Source organism: Bombina bombina, chromosome 1 (genome assembly GCF_027579735.1).
Source record: "Bombina bombina isolate aBomBom1 chromosome 1, aBomBom1.pri, whole genome shotgun sequence".
Taxonomy (NCBI): domain Eukaryota; kingdom Metazoa; phylum Chordata; class Amphibia; order Anura; family Bombinatoridae; genus Bombina; species Bombina bombina.
The window spans coordinates 1,181,479,553-1,181,497,165 of NC_069499.1; the positions used below are offsets into that span (position 1 = coordinate 1,181,479,553).

Sequence of the window (17,613 nt, forward strand, 5' to 3'; positions counted from 1 at the left end):
CGCTCCCGGCACCCGGCGTGCACATTGCACTAACAGGAGCCGGATGCCGGGTAGCGATGGGCCGCCCACCCGCCTCCCTGTTGCGCTCCCACCCACCAACGAACCGGCCGCATCGCTACCGGTGCAGAGAGGGCCACAGAGTGGCTCTCTCTGCATCGGATGCTTTCTAAGGGTATTGCAGGATGCCTCAATATCGAGGCATCACTGCAATACCCTGAGAGCTGCTGGAAGCGATTGCGATCGCTTCCAGCACTCTCTTAGACAAGTGACGTACCAGGTACGTCCATTGTCACTAACTGCAAGTTTTTGCAGGACGTACCTGGTACGTCACTTGTCATTAAGGGGTTAAAGGAGTAGGAAAGAAAAAATTAAACTGTCATTTACTTTGTTCTCTTGCTATCCTTTATTAAAAAAACATATGTACATATCCTCAGCAGCAGTAATATACTATTATTGTAGCTAACAGATGATTGGTTACTAAACACATTTGTCTCTTGCATTGGCTCATCAAATGTGTTCTGCTAACGCCTAGGAGTGCATTGCCTCTTGGGAGATGACTATGGGCCATAAGAGCGTGCTTCCTTAGGCTCCAATGGGAGCCTCGTTTTCATGCCGTCAGACACGGCATGAGAGCATAACACAGCAGATCTTAAATATAGATGTATATGAATATATAGATATATATTTATGTGTTTATATGTGTATATTTATATAAGCATCTACATATATATTTATAGGGAACACACAGTTCCCCATAGACCACAATGTAAAGGTGCTTTTGAGTGCTGTTTTTTTTTTCTAATTCCCCACACCCACCAACTTTAACCCTAAAAACTGCTTTGCTTTGTGCAATTATAATTTTAAAAAATAAAAATGTTTATTGTTTTTAATTTTAAAACAAACACACCACTGTATTTTGGGGGGCAATTGGGGAATATTTAGAAAATTAACAAGAGATCTGATCTTTGGTTAATTTTCGGAGCGCTAATTGCTAAGCTCATGGTAGCAATAACCAGCCACTTGTAATGGCTACCCAAATTGTTACATTTTAATCAATCACAAAAACAGTAAGTGACAATAAACAAACAATGTGATAGAGCACTGTGGAAGGATATACAGTCTGTAAAAGTTACTTGTTCTTTCCCCTTTTTCCAAGACTTTTACACCAGGATTCCTGAAGACCGTATATCCTTCCACGGTGCTCTATCACATTTTTTGTTTAATTGTAATGGCCGGTTATTTATCGCATGCATGTAAACGGGATAATCTGCCCGTTTATGGGCACGCAATAAATTAGCGCTCCTAATGTAAATCAAGCCCTAAGTGTTTATTCCCTTTGTGCAGTTTAAACACACAGGGCTAGATTACAAGTGGAGCGCTAAATGAGCGCAATAATTAACCAGTCATTACAAGTGGCTGGTTATTGCTACCGCGACCTCGCCATAGCAATTAAATCTGCCCCAAATTGCCCCAAAATACTGTCTAGTATAGTTAATTAAAAAATAAACATGGCAGCATCATTATTTTTTAATAAACTTATTTTGGGGTTAACGTTGATGGGAGTGGGGTGTTGGGAAAAAAAAAAACGCACTGAAAAGTGCCTCTACATTGCGGTCTATGAGAACTGTGTGTGCCCTGTAAATTTATATGTATATCGGCATATACATATATATTTGATTGCTGCCCATTGATGTGCTACTTACCCACTTCGCTGGTGCTGAGGTTCTGATGCCATCTTCCTAGCAATGCAAACGCAAGCTTGTAACACCAGTGCACATTATCGTGCGCTAGTATTACAAAGTGGAGAGCTAATATCGCTTGCATGACAGCGATATATAACGCTCCACTTGTAAACTAGCCCACAATCAAATTCAAGCAATAGAGCAGTATTAAAAATATATTAGAACATTTTCTTTTTTTTGCTCTTTTATAGCCATTTGAAGTTGTCATTAGAATGAGAACAATGAATACTGCAATAAGAGTGTGTGCAAGCCTGGGACAGCTCAGCTGCCTGATAAAAATACAGGAGACTTTTACACTATTTACATGCAGACTGATGAAAAATGCAGTGACTGATTTACAAATGCAGCGACACAACTGGCAGACATTAAAGGGATTCTTCAAAGTACCAAAATAATTCTGCTGAGAGCTAAATGCAACAGCTACCACCAGCAATTCCAGGCAGTTTATAATATGTCAAACAAACACAAAGTAACTGCTGAAGGAGGAAGTGTGTGTGCCATGCAGTTGTTTCTCCCCTTTAATAGTGTTAACATTTTCAAAGTTTTTTTTTTTATATTTTCATTTTTTATCTTTAACTAGTATGCAGTTTAAATTATTATATTCTGCAACTTATATTTTTGTTTTTGTTTTGTAAAAGGGACAATACAATTTGCAGTAAAATACAGATGTTTAATGTATTACATAATATAAATAGCCATGTGATAAAAATAGCCAATAAAAAGTCTGAATCATTGAGACTGTGCTTTAGTATTAAACTGAAGGGAAGGTAGTGCTATACAGGTGATGCCTTTAAAGGGACACTAAACCCACATTGTTTTTCTTTCATGATTCAGATAGAGCATGCAGTTTTAAGAAACTTTCTAATTTACTCCCATTATCAATTTTTCTTTGTTCTCTTGCTATCTTTATTTAAAAAACAGTAATGTGATGCATAGGAGCCGGACCATTTTTGGTTGAGAACCTGGGTTATGCTTGATTATTGGTGGGTAAATATAATCCTTCAATAACCAAGCGCTATCCATGGTGCTGAATTGAAAATGGGCTGGCTGCTAAGATTTACATTCCTGCTTTTAAAATAAAGATAGAAAAAGAACAAAGAAAAATTGATAATAGGAGTAAATTACAAAGTTGCTTAAAATGTCCTGCTCTATCTCTGAATCATGAAAGAAAAAAATTGGGTTCAGTGTCCCTTTAAATAGCAGCTCAAAGTGTAATACAAAGCTGAAATTGTAGAGCCAACAAAACGTATAGAGAGCTGCTCAGGAGTTAGACCAGGTCCAAGTCAGATGAAGCTAAATGCATTTACAACTGCTCAGTGCAACATGAGGAATTCTAAGTACATAGGGGCCTATTTAATATGGTGCGAGCGGACATGATCCGATATTGCGAGTCATGTCTGCTGCACATCGATAAATGCTGACAGCATGCGCTGTAGGCATTTATCATTACACCAGCAGTTCTTGTGAACTGCTGGTGCAATGCCGCCCCCTTCAGATTTGCGGCTTTGCCGGTAGCAGGGGCTGTGAATCGATCAGGTTGATTTCTGTCCGCTGCCTCAGAGCAGGCGGACAGGTTATGAAGGCTCGCCGGAAACACGGGGCATCAAGCTCCATACAGAGCTTGATAAATATGCCCCATAGTCTATGTTCTGTAGCAAAATCATTATAAAGCCACAACGTAGTATGTGCCACCATATAACACAGAATTCTCAGCCTCAGAACAGACAATAAGATGCTAGCTACACCACAAGTTATCAAAAAGTTTGTTTTGAGAACTGTCCAGTGGTGTCTTGACATGAGGTGCATAGTGGAAGTCATCAAATAAAGTCTAGGGGGTAGATTTAATAAGCAGTGGATTCTGCTTTTTACGCCCAAAGTTTCCAGCTCGCCAGAAACCTAAGTTAAGAAGCAGCAGTCCTTAACTTGTCTGCCACATTTTTGGTGGGGGACTGCAATCATCCCAATCCAATATGATCGGAAGGATTGACACCCCCTGCTAGCAGCCGATTCGCCGCAAATGTGCAGGGTGCAGCATTGCACAAGCATTTTACAAGAAATGCTTGTACTATGTTAAATGCCAACAGTGTATGCTGTCGGCATTAGGCAATGTCAGGTGGACATGATTCGCTACAGCGAATCATGTCCGCCCGGCACTTGGTAAATCTACCCCTAGGAATGATATCTAAAATTATCAATACACTGGAATTATATAGTCCCCTGGCTGTTGAGGACTCTTGTGCTATAGTTTAATTGTATAAGCAGGGTCTAGGTGATATGAACCAGGTTATGGTAACCAGCAGCAGGATTTAGAAGATCCTTGGTTTCTGAAAGAGAAAATGGGACATAAAATAAATGGATATCATATACTAAATACATTTTAAAAGGACATGAAACACTAAATACATTTTATAAGCTTAGTATTGAGGTTATTTCCCGCCTCCCACTAATCATTAGTGGCGAAATCTATATGTTGAAATCTATATTTCCCTACATTCCAGTGCTGACCTGTTTGCACAGGAGCAGCAACTTTCTTTCAGATACCTGCACTGTAACCTAGTTCCAAAATGGCAGTACCCATGATTAGAGAAGAGTACATAAAATGTATATAATGTTTTGTGTCCCTTTATTGCATGCCACTTTAATCATGCGTGTTGCAATTTTGGAACCTAGGTTACCCTGCAGGTATCTGCTGCTGCACATATGCAAATATATCAGCTCTGGATCGCAGTGAATGCTGGATTTTATCATGGCGGCAATACTTTGCTTGTGAAATGTAGTATTTAATGTCCCTTTAAGTAAGAATAACAACTAGATTTTGAGCCCCTTATGACACTCTTGCAGATTTCAGGAAAGCTGAGAGCTTTGAAAATGTGTATAAAATAAAGTGAGATGCCGACGTGGTATTGGCTAGTATTTCCCTAAACACAGGTTAACATTTTTGGCATTGTTAATTTTTTTCTAATAGGCTCAAGATTATCAGTATGTATACATGAGTGTATTCTCTCTCAGCTAGATTACGAGTTTTGCGTTATGAGTGAAAAAGCATTGTTGTGCTTCATAACGATGCTTTTTCCCTAACGCCGCTATTACAAGTCTTGTCAGAATAGGTGTACCGCACACCTTTTTGGCCGTCACACAACGTCAGAACTGCACTTTTAAAAAAGTCCTTTTTCAATGGGACTTCCATAGCGCCGGTATTACGAGTTTTGCTGTGAGGCAAAAAAGTGAGCGGTACAGCCTAAAATGACAAGATCCGTACCGTCATCTAAAGTCAGCAGTTATGAGTTTTACGCTACAAAGCTGTAGCATAAAACTCATAACTAAACTGTTCAAAAGTACACTTACACCCATAAACTACATATTAACCCCTAAACCGAGGCCCTCCCGCATCACAAATACTAAAATAAAATTATTAACCCCTAATCTGCTGCTCTGGACTTCGCCGCCACTTAAAAAAAGTATTAACCCCTATTCCGCCACTCCCCAACATCATCGCCACTATAATAAACATATTAACCCCTAAACCTCTGGCCTCCCACATCACTGCATAAATATATTAACCCCGAAACCTAACCCTAACGTAACCCTAAGCCTAAGTCTAACCCTAACACCCCCTAACTTAAATATAATTAAAATAAATCTAAATTAAACTTACAATTATTACCTAAATAATTCCTATTTAAATCTAAATACTTACCTATAAAATAAAACCTAAGCTAGCTACAAAATAAATAATAGTTACATTGTAGCTATCTTAGGTTTTATTTTTATTTCACAGGTAAGTTTGTATTTATTTTAACTAGGTAGACTAGTTAGTAAATAGTTATTAACTATTTACTAACTACCTAGCTAAAATAAATACAAATTTACCTGTAAAATAAAACCTAACCTGCCTTACACTAAAACCTAACATTACAATAAAATAAAATAAATTAATAAAATTATCTACATTACAAAAAAAATAAACACTAAATTACACAAAATAAAAAACAAAATTATCAAAAAACGAATTACTCCTAATCTAATAGCCCTATCAAAATAAAAAAGCCCCACCAAAATTAAAAAAAACCTAGCCTACACTAAACTACCAATGGCCCTTAAAAGGGCCATTTGCGGGGCATTGCCCCAAAGAAATCAGCTCTTTTGCCTGTAAAAAAATACAAACAACCCCCCAACAATAAAACCCACCACCCAAACAACCAAACCACCCAAATAAAATTCTATCTAAATAAACCTAAGCTAACCATTGCCCTGAAAAGGGCATTTGGATGGGCATTGCCCTGAAAAGGGCATTTAGCTCTTTTACATTGCCCAAACCCTAAGCTAAAAATAAAACCCAGCCAATAAACCCATAAAAAAACCTAACACTCCCCTCTAAAGTATGGATCCAAATAGAAGCAGCTCTACTTAACCTAAGTGGAATGCGAGATCTATGCTGGCTCCCTAAATCATTCAGACCCACCTTGACTAAAGCTAATGAATGTATTAGAATTACATTAGTCATATGGGACTCTGACGCCTCCCTTAAAAACATGCCTATATTCTTTTTTTTTTTTTTTTTTTTTTTAAATCAGCTTTATTGATAAAAAGAAAGCAATACATTACAGAGTGTATCTTATATGCTTTAAAAGAAAAACATTCCATTCAACCTTCTGCTCTTACAGAACAAAGCCGATCAGAATCAGTTTCAAAAGAGAAATTATTAAAAGGGAAAAAGCACATATATATAATATGTTTAAAACATAGAATACAAGGGAAGGAAAGAAAAACAAAAACATGGAACTTGCATGTCAATGTTAATGTGGCATATAACTTAAATAACTACGAGAGTAATGGTGAATGTAACTCGTCTCCTAAAACACTCTAGATTGAGCACTAAGATATGGTAGATGTATTTTGAAACTCTTCGTTAATGAAGGTTTCCCAAGACGTTTTTAGCTGTATATAAAGGGGTTCTTGTTTACGTAACATATATGCATATTCCTCTAATTCTAGTAGCTCATGAAATCTGTTGTACCACTGGGGCAAACTCGGCACTTCCCTGCTTTTCCATCGTCGGGCTATGAGGGACTTCATGCAATTACTGGCAATAAATATGATTTTTTTTCTGATAAGTGGGGAGTTTGTGTGGGATGTTATTGAGTAGCCATATTATGGGATCTGGTGAAATATTTGTCTTTAACATCCTATATGTGGCTTTTATGATGGTGTCCCAACTCGGTTGAATGAGGGGGCAGGTCCACCATATGTGTCCCATTGTGCCCAGAGAATTTTCGCACCTCCAGCATTTATTGCTGGCCGAGGCGAAAAGTTTGTTTATTCTGCAAGGGGTCAAATACCATCGCTGGGTGATTTTGAAGTTGGTCTCTATAAGGGTGCATGAGGAGGAAACTTTAGTTAAGTTATCAAACATATGCGACATGTCGGTCTGAGAAATTTCAATGTTCAGGTCAGTGGCCCACCTATCAATGTATGGGGGGACATATCCCGGGGGAGATGCTTGTAGCAAGGAGTATGATAGGGAGAGGGTACGATTCATCGGATCAGGAGACTTACATAGGGATTCGAAAGGGGTCAATGCGCAAATAATGTTTCTCCTGTCTTGGTGTTTGAGAATAAAGGAGCGACATTGATGTAAGAAAAACCAGTTGGAGAACATATGGAGGCCACTATCTATTAAACTATCTAAGGGGATAAAAGCTTGCTCGTTGCCTAACTGATATGTCATAATCGCCATACAATGTGTGCTGTATTTTGATTTTCCTCAGTTTTGCCCTGGGGGGAAGTCAACGTTGTCTGTGAGGGGTGTGAGGGGTGAGAATCTGGACGAGAGCAGAGGGTGCTCAGCTAGTATATTTTCCCAAACACTAAAGGTTTTTTGGATTATGAAGTTATTATTAGATATTTGGAGTCATCCTGATCTGCTCTGCCAGCAGAGGGACCCCAAGTGCTGGGATCGTGTAATGTCATGTTCCATTTTTACCCATTTTTTGTGGCCATAATTCGTAAACCAATCGATTATGCGCTGGAGAAAAATAGCTTTCCTGTAATTTTTCAAATTTGGAACCCCCAGGCCCCCATTCTTTATGGGCATGCACATAAGGTGCCTGTTAATCCTGGCTTTACGTTTATCCCAGATAAAATCCAGTATTTTATTCTGCAGGCTCGGCAGGAATTTAGGAGGTAGGGGAATTGGCAGGGTTTGTAAGAGATATAAGATCCTGGGGAGGACATTCATCCTGATTGAGTTTATTCTGCCTAGCCATGATATATTTCTGGATCTCCACGATGACATGTCTGCTACCAATGCATTTTGGAGGGGCAAATAGTTGGCTTGAAACAGGTCTCGGGTGTTTGGAGTTAGGTGTATCCCTAAGTATTAAAAAAAAAAAAAAAATGCCTATATTCTTACTCACAGAATCATCCCAAATAAAGGACAGAATTGTTCTGAGAGATTCAATAGGTTCTCCTTTTCATAAATGGTTTTCTTATTTCCAAATTTGACAAGCGATTATGAATAACCCCCGTCAAAATGACTGTCTTCGCACACTCAGCCCTTTCGAGAGACTATGCATTACAAAAGACATCCAGAAATCCCATCTCTCTCTCACACATAAACTCTTAAGGGTTTTACACACATTCAAACTACCCTCATACACATCCAAATGGGAGGCTGAGCTTCGGGTTCAGCTCCCAAAGGACACTTGGTTACGATGTTTTCGCACTGTTCACTCCTCTTCAACTTCACTCATTTTGACTGAACTTAACTATAAAATTATTTCACGTTGGTATCTCACTCCCCAGAAATTAAATGAAATATATCCAGGAGCTAATTCCAGTTGCTGGAGACGTTGTGGTGAAACGGGCACACTTTCTCACATATAGTGGTCCTGCAACAAATTGTCTATTTTTTGGGCTCAAATTGAGCATTGCATCAACCTTACACTGGGCACACAGCTATCCCTTTCAGCAACTATGATTTTATTAAATCAAGTACCTAGTTTGCAGTGTGTCTACCGTAGGAAACTCCTACAAACTGATGCTCACATGTGCCAAACGTATTATCCCTCGACTATGGAAACAAGCTCTCCCCCCTACTTTTGACCAATGGGTGACAGAAGTTACGTATATATTATCCCTGGAGAAGAGACATTATTGCTTTTTGGGGAAGAAAGACTTTATACTAGATATAATTTTCCTATGGGAGCAAAGAGCATCATAAAACTGAAATGATAGCCCTTCTTCACGATTATAAACACTAGACCCTACAAATGTTTAAGGTGTGTGCTCCTACCTTTAAACAGACTAGGTGCAAGGGAACTATACTATACCATATCTCTATTTTTCCTCTGTACCTCCCTCCTAATCCCCATAGCCCCCTACCTGAAACCCTCCCATTCCTCCCCTCCTATTACCCCTCTCCCTCTTGTTCTTTCACAGAAATGGTTAGTAAGATATTGCAATGATTTAATGTAGTTGAAAACATTTACTGATCTTTGTTATCCATTTATCTGTTTATGTTAAATACAAAATTGTCAATAAAAATTTATTCAAAAAAAAAAAAAAAAAAACTAACACTAACCCCCGACGATCCACTTACAGTTTTCAAAGACCGGACATCCATCCTCATCCAGGTGGCAGAAGTCTTCATCCAAGCGGCAGAAGTCCTCATTGAAGCCGGCAGAAGTCTTCATCCAAGCAGGCAGAAGTCTTCATCCAGACAGCATCTTCTATCTTCATCCATCCAGCGCGGAGTGGGTCCATCTTCAAGACATCCGGTGCAGAGCATCCTCATCTTCAGATGGTCGCTGAAGAATGAAGTTTCCCTTTAAGTGACGTCATCCAAGATGGTGTCCCTTACATTCCGATTGGCTGATAGAATTCTATCAGTCAATAGGAATTAAAGGGGAAAAAATACTATTGGCTGTTGCAATTAGCCAATAGGATTGAGCTCGCATTCTATTGGCTGATTGGAATAGCCTATAGAATGTGAGCTCAATCCTATTGGCTGATTGGATCAGCCAATAGGATGAAAGCTCAATCCTATTGGCTGATTGCAACAGTCAATAGGATTTTTTCCCCTTTAATTCCTAATGGCTGATTGAATTCTATCAGCCAATCGGAATGTAAGGGACACCATCTTGGATGACATCACTTAAAGGGAAACTTCATTCTTCAGCGACCATTGTAAGAAGAGGATGCTATGCACTGGATGTCTTGAAGATGGACCCGCTCCGCGCCGGATGGATGAAGATAGAAGATGCCGTCTAGATGAAGACTTCTGCCCGCTTGGATGGAGATTTCTGCGGGCTTCGATAAGGACTTCTGCCTGCTTGGATGAGGACTTCTGCCTCCTGGATGAGGATGGATGTCCGGTCTTTGAAAACTGTAAGTGGATCGTCGGGGGTTAGTGTTAGGCTTTTTTAAGGGTTAATTGGGTGGGTTTTATTTTTAGCTTAGGGTTATGTAAAAGAGCTAAATGCCCTTTTAAGGGCAATGTCCACCCAAATGCCCTTTTCAGGGCAATGGTTAGCTTAGGTTTATTTAGATAGAATTTTATTTGGGGGGTTTGGTTGTGTGGGTGGTGGGTTTTACTGTTGGGGGGTTGTTTGTATTTTTTTTTACAGGTAAAAGAGCTGATTTCTTTGGGGCAATGCCCCGCAAATGGCCCTTTTAAGGGCCATTGGCAGTTTAGTGTAGGCTAGGGGTTTTTTTTATTTGGGGGGGGGGGGCTTTTTTATTTTGATAGGGCTATTAGATTAGGAGTAATTCATTTTTATTTTTGATAATTTTGTTTTTTTATTTTGTGTAATTTAGTGTTTATTTTTTTTGTAATTTAGATAATTGTATTTTATTAATTTAATTTATTTTATTTTATTGTAATGTTAGGTTTTAGTGTAAGGCAGGTTAGGTTTTATTTTACAGGTAAATTTGTATTTATTTTAGCTAGGTAGCTAGTAAATAGTTAATAACTATTTACTAACTAGTCTACCTAGTTAAAATAAATACAAACTTACCTGTGAAATAAAAATAAAACCTAAGCTAGCTACAATGTAACTATTATTTATTTTGTAGCTAGCTTAGTTTTTTTTTTTTTACAGGTAAGTATTTAGTTTTAAATAGGAATTATTTAGGTAATAATTGTAAGTTTAATTTAGATTTATTTTAATTATTTTTAAGTTATGGAAGGTTAGGGTTAGACTTAGGGTTACATTAGGGTTAGGTTTAGGGGTTAATATATTTATTTAGTGTTAGTGATGTGGGAGGCCAGAGGTTTAGGGGTTAATAACTTTAGTATAGTGGCGGCGGCATTGGGGACGGCAGATTAGGGGTTAATAACTGTAATGTAGGTGGCAGCAATATCGGGAGCGACAGATTAGGGGTTAATAAGTGTATTTAGGTGGCGGGGATATTGGGAGCGCCAGATTTGGGGTTAATAGTTTTATTTAGGTGGCGGCGATGTTAGGGGCAGCAGATTAGGGGTGTTTAGATGTGGTTTTTATGTTAGGGTGTTAGGTTTAAACATAACTTTTTCTTTCCCCATAGACATCAATGGGGCTGTGTTACAGAGCTTTTTTTCCGCGATCGCAGGTTTTAGGCTTTTTTTTTTTTGCCGGCTCTCCCCATTGATGTATATGGGGAAATCGTGCACGAGCACGTCAAAACACTGCTTGTATTTGGGTGAGGTATGGAGCTCAACGCCACCATATCGCCCACGCAAGCCGGGTTTTTAAAAACCTGTAATAGCAGCACTATAGGGAGGTGAATTAACAACGCTTTTGTGGTGGGCGCTCGTTAATTTCCCTATAGCGCTGAAAACTCATAATCTAGCTGTCTGTAAAGTGTTTTCAACTCAATTTATTTCAATCCAAGAAACTAATCTATTCTAATCTAAGAAACATCAAGTAAATCACACTTCTTTTTGCACAGTTCTCTAATTCAAGAATTTTAACCAATTTGAAAGCCATTCAGATGAAATTGAAAGCCTTAGAAAATGAAGCCTGAAATCACTGGAGCTGCATATTATGTTTTTGCACGACAAGCTCATATATTAGAATGGGAAACAATTTTGTATAGTAATTCTATTTCTAATGATTTACAGCATCTACAGTTAGTGAAGGCTTAATTAAATTCAATTCCTGAGAACTAAAAAACAAATGCATTTGTCTCGTATTTTTCTAGTTCACAGAGCCAAAGTAAATTTGTGGTTAGAAGGTACTTAGGAAAAAATGAACATACATCTAAATGCACTTGCTACAGAAAAGAGTATTTGTGGGCAGTTATTACTAAGCACTGACAGGAGTTTATATGGGTGGGAAAAAGGGCTAGTACAAGGTTTTTTTTTAAACCTACTGGCAAATGTATCCGTAAAGGGACATGGTACTCAAATGTTCCCGTCATATATATAAAGGAACAATAATTAAACATATTTTTAATGAGAGGAACAATTCCCGGAGTAAGTTGGCTTATTCAGCACAGGAGAATACCCCAAGACAAACAGGATTTCTTTACAGATAATACTGGAGTCATTTGATGATCATCAAACTACTTTAGAAGTAATTTGATGATCATCAGACATCATCAGGCTTGTAAAGTCATCAACTAAGGTAAAAACATCATGGGTGATGACTTTAGAAGTAATTTGCACATCATCAGACATCATCAGGCTTGTAAAGTCATCCTCTAAGGTAAAACATTATGGGCGATGACTTCAGAATGATTAGAAGATTACCTTACTGATTACTTCGCAAGCATGAACAGCCAGTGAATGCCTCTAGAGTTATCTCATTTATATATTTTGGCCTGTGGGCTTCTGATAACTAGTGTGGGGTCATCGATTACTTCCTTTTTGACTCGGGTACATTTAAAAACAAAACAAAAAACCCCCAACAATAACAGCTATAATAACTATAATTCATTGTGAAACATTTCATGTTAGGTGGAAGAGAGAATATTTTTGAGTATCATATATCCTCTTTTACCCGTAGATAGTGACGGACAACATCTTGCCATTATCCACGCTGAGCCCTGAGTGTACAGAAGAATAATGTGTTATCCACCTTAAGTGCCGCCTTCCCATTTGGGCCCTGATGACCCACTGCACTGCATCGCTGGCTGAGGGTGGAACTTATGGTGATGACACCACATGCCTGCAGGATGACATTACAACAAAAAAGGAAATACCTGCAGATGCAGGGATATCTTTGTTAGTGAGTCTGTTGCTGGAAAAAGGGATTAAAAGCCAATGTTTGTGCTGAAAGGCAGATTTCCCCCTTTCAAATGAGGGGTCACTTGGGTAAAGCTGACCCATGTTAAAAATGGTGATCACCAGCCCTGCCAAAATCCAGGTAATTTCTAGTGGTGGGGCAAGGGAGATCCTACAATGTTTCTATCTCTCCCTCTGATTTAATTAGAGAGATATTAGCGCCCTAATGTGAAACCCTCTAATTCTCAGGGGATCACCATAGTAATGGTGATCACATGCCTTGAGTACACACTTATGCTGAACAGTATATGTAGTCCTATACCCCTGTCATTATTAGGTGGTTGTCATAAAATATTGTATCCAAAGAAAAGCCCTGTCCCCTAAAGATAGTGTACAACACACATACACGCAACACCCCTCATGTAAATGAGGGGATTACCCTTTTATAAATAAGAAATTATATTCACATGCCTACTGGGTGCCTTTTATGGGGTATAAGACCCCTTGTGTGAAACAGGGAATTTCCCTGTTTTAAATGAGAGGTACATCATGTGTGATGAGACCCTATCCTCTAAAGATAGTGTACAACACACAATACCCCTCATATGAATGAGAGGATTGTACATTTTCAAATGTGAGGTCTCATGTCCCTTTAGATAGTAGGTGATTGCCTCATAAATTGCAAATACCTGTCTAGTAGATTCCCTCTTTCAAATGAGGTTTTATTTGCCCAGGTAGCAACATTCTCTATGTTTCCCCAAAATAATACACAGATAAACTTGAGACCTCTGATTTAAATTTTAAATTCTGCTGGAGACATACTTATTTTCAGGCAAACATAATTGAGCAGAGTGAGAAACATATTGTTAGGCCCTTCAGATAGTTCTCTATCAAACCAAGTATCTTGTTATCCTGGCATCAACTGGAGTGATAAAGAAATAGCTTTGGGGCAATAGCGTTAGGAACCAGGAGGTGGATGATTGAGCACAAAGATCAATACTAGAAAGCTGAATAATGGATTGGTCAAGGCGAAGTCGACAAGCCAGGAGTCAGAACAGACAGGAAACTGGGTAGCAGAATCAATGTCCAAAAACATAGTCAGGCAGATCCAAGGTCAAAACCAAACAGGCAAAAACAGAGTAGAACCAGCAGGCAGAAGAATGGTGGAGGAAGATACAAGTCAGAAATCCAATTAAGTAATAAAGCACACCCACAAGATAAACACAATTCTAGGGCAATGAGACAGACAGCCCGGAAGGTTTTTAAAAGTAAAAGGATGCCAAAGATGCAACGAAAATGACGAGATGTGCGAAAACTGGACGCAAGGCGTCACAGGTGATGTGCCCCAGAAAATGATGTGAGACAGACGGCGTCATTGAAGCAACCGAGTCGAGAATCCGCGTCACATCAACTGTGGCATAGCAACCATGTCGTAGCAACCCGGCGCCATAACCACATTTACTTTTTATGTTTTGATTTTCAATTATTAATTGAACAATGTTGATATAAAATCCTAAGTGTTGGTGTTTTGCAAAGGAAAACTAATGCTGAATGTGAGACCATAATATGTGTGTTTGAAATATTTAGGACATTACTTCTGTTCTATAAATAACTATATAAGCCATAGAAAATTAAACACAATTTTATATTATTTTTTGTTTATTAATTTTGCATTTAATATGGTGATATTTTCCTTTTTTATGGTATTTCTGCAAACTAAAATTATTTTCTAAAAAGGCTTGGTCTTCTGTGCAATGGATAGCGTACTGGATGTCTAGTTGATGGTAGATATTCAAAGGTGGGTGGTTTGAGTCCCACCAGAGTAGAAAGTAGAAAAAATCTTCTCAGTGGCGTATTATGGCCTAGGCCAACAAGGCCGGTGCCTAGGGCAGCAGATTTTGGAGGGGCAGCACATCTGCCCTATCCTTTCTTTAAAAGCCAGCATACAGTACAGTGATCGATAAAGAGCAGGCTTTTAAAGAGAAGACAAGGCACGTGCACTGATTAAGGTCGCTCTTCACAGGCAGTGCTCCTTTAAACCGTTGCCCGGGGATATACTTATAAGGTGAGACTGGAGGAGAAGACCTTGTGCCGATATGCTGCCTCCCCTTGTCAGCTCTGGTAGATTTGCGAGCGCAGTGCTTATTACAGGTCTAACTAACAGACTGGATGCGTTTGTGCACTGCTTGGATCAGCTTGTGATGTCTAATCATAAACTCTCAGCGCTAATGTATGTTAGCTACTAATAGCTAGCTTTCTCTACATTCAACCCATGGAGTAAATAGTAAATGGACACTTAAAGTTTAATTACTTGAATGATGGTAATTATTACTGCATGTTGTTGCATGTGAAGGGCAGTGATTGTTTCAAAGTGTATTCTTCTTTCCCTCCCTTCCTCTCTTCCTTATTTCCCTTTCTCCCTCCCTTCCTCCCTCAACTCCCTTCCTCCCTTAACTCACTCCCTCAAAACCCTCCCTTATTTCTTTCCCTCCCTCCCTCCCTCCCTTATTTCTTTCCCTCCCTGCCTTATTTCTTTCCCTCCCTGCCTTCTTTCTCTCAACTTCCTCCCTTGCTCCCTTCTTTCACTCCTTTCTTTCCCTCCCTTCTTTCCCTCCCCCCTTTTCTCCTCTCCATCCCCACTTTTCTCTTCTCTCTCTCTCCCTCCCTTCCTTCTTTCCTTTCCCTCCCTTTTCTCCCCTACCCTTCTTTTCTCTCCCTTCTCTCAGGGATAAAATGGTATGAGATGCATGCAATTCAACACACCTGTGTGCAAGTATTTTGCTAGCCTATTTTCTTTTGAATTGTTATGAATAAACAAACAAAATCATTTTACACACTGACCCAAAACAATATTAAGGGGAAAAAAGGCAGAAACCCTTTGGGGGGGCAGCAGAATTTTGAGTGCCTAGGGCAGCACAAAACCTAAATACGCCACTTCCTTCAATATATTTGTCAAGATCTCTCTCACAAGACCAATGCACGTCCCCTTTAAATGCTCCACGCATACAGAATCAGGTGCTTAATATTTTGTAAGCTGCTCTATCAACTAGCTCCTTCAGTGAGCTGCTCTTCACAAGAAGATTTCGTCTCTTCAAACCGCGACTCCTACCCTCACACTGGGATTCAACTTTCCTGTAACGTTTCTCTGCAAGTGGAATATTTCACAGAGACTATTCCTTACTAAACAGGATATTTCAACTGCAACCAAGAACTAATTATATCTGCAAATTCCTCCTACATAATCCCTGAATTCAGTTTGTCTGACCCCTTCAGCAAAATTCGATTTAGGCTCCGGATATAATAACAATTGTACACTAACTGGAACTGTTTGCATTGCTGTTTACCACAGTACACGGAACGACTCCACTTCCTCTCAATTGAGGATACACAAAGGTTTCTATCCACTGTTATACCAAGCAGTCCACTTACCTTACGCTGTATTCCTAACCGGTTTCACAGAAAACTAAACAAGCGTATTACTGATCGCGGACTCAGGCTCCACCCCTCTATTACGTCAGTCCATGATGAATCCCCTGTCAGCTCTCAACCGCATACAGAGTTAGTTTCACAGACTGAATCAGTTGGCTCCTGTGAGTACATAGACTGGATACTTTATTTCCATTTGCAGTAATTCACTGCTGACTTATTTATTACCTTCTGCCACATAGTAGGTAAAAAAACTGTCAAAGTGATACAAACATATTTACTAATCTAAGTGATACTAAAGAAAACAATCTGTTCTGCAGTTGTGATTCAAACTAACAGCAATCCATAGCGCAAAACGTTACTACCACAAACGAAAATGGATCCAGCAGATTTACCTCAGATTGTCTATAATTCGTCCCAAAGAGTCGACCAATTAGGACAAGTCACAGTCGAGACAAATATGCAAAGCCTAAAACAAGGCAAGCGAAATTTAGAAGAATACATCACGGATTTTAAAAGATATGCTACAGATTCTCAGTGGAATGCCATTGCCCTGAGAAATCAATTCAGACTAGCTCTCTCCGAATCTATAAAAGACGAATTAGCTCGGACAGAACTTCCAAGACTCTCAAGGCTTTAATGAGATTAGTCATTCAGTTTGATAGAAGACTCAGGGAAAGGAAGACAGAACGCATCTCAACCAAACCAGTACTCAGGAGTGCCCACAGCACACACAGTACCCAACAACTTCCATTCCCCAGCAAAGTCTCTGCAGAAGCAATGGAAATAGGAGTCATCAGGGGTCCACTGACAGCAGAGGAGAGGAATCGTATAAAATCTCAACAGTTGTGTATGTACTGTGCCAACCCCACTTATACTGTAAAAGATTGTCCCATTTTACTGAAGTCTAAGAGAAGTAAGTCTTTTACTATACACTCTGCTTTATCAAATGAAGTAAACCCTACTTACTGTAAATTTTCTTTTTATTTACAGTGGGACCAAGACAGATTGAAAACTGAAGCTATGCTAGATTTCGGAGCTTCTGGGAACTACATTGATAAAACATTTGGTTGTAATAAATAAAATACCACTAGTGGTTAAGCAGAAACCAGTTTTGATTTGTGTTATTGATGGTTCTTCAATTTCTACAGGTCCCATCACACATAACACCATTCTCCTATTAGTCACAACTCCATGCAGGCATTCATAGTATCTTATTTTTGACGTATTACTATCTCC

General features: G+C 39.1%; 1 protein-coding gene across 1 annotated transcript in view; it reads left to right on the forward strand.

Moving 5' to 3' along the window:
* KCNH6 (potassium voltage-gated channel subfamily H member 6) overlaps positions 1–17,613 on the forward strand; it is a 730,996-nt gene that overhangs the window by 140,230 nt on the left and 573,153 nt on the right. The window lies entirely within an intron of this gene.